The sequence below is a fragment of the Myotis davidii genome, unplaced genomic scaffold (genome assembly GCF_000327345.1).
Source record: "Myotis davidii unplaced genomic scaffold, ASM32734v1 scaffold575, whole genome shotgun sequence".
In the NCBI taxonomy this organism is placed as follows: domain Eukaryota; kingdom Metazoa; phylum Chordata; class Mammalia; order Chiroptera; family Vespertilionidae; genus Myotis; species Myotis davidii.
In genome coordinates this window covers 7,900,848-7,901,100 of record NW_006290306.1, presented here as the reverse complement: position 1 = coordinate 7,901,100, position 253 = coordinate 7,900,848, and the positions used below count along the sequence as shown (strand labels likewise).

Genomic DNA, 253 nt, shown 5'->3' with positions numbered 1-253 from the left:
GGAGTCAAGGGGCAGATGGGAGACCCGGTAAGAATCCCTTTTGCCTGGAGAGCACATGTTGGAATGTATGTGCTGCCCGGGTTGTGGAGGCCGTTATGATCACGTAACTGCGTTCATTGTCTCATTGCTGCCCAATTTAATGGCTGCGAACTTTTCTTTGCTGAATTATTATGGTACCATCACCCTTGACTATAAAATGACAGTTCTGACAAAATTAAACTCTAAACTCAAGTCCATATATGTTACACTTCAC

General features: G+C 43.9%; 1 protein-coding gene across 1 annotated transcript in view; it reads left to right on the top strand.

The window, feature by feature from the left end:
* COL4A4 (collagen type IV alpha 4) overlaps positions 1 to 253 on the top strand; it is a 112,718-nt gene that overhangs the window by 43,874 nt on the left and 68,591 nt on the right. The window lies entirely within an intron of this gene.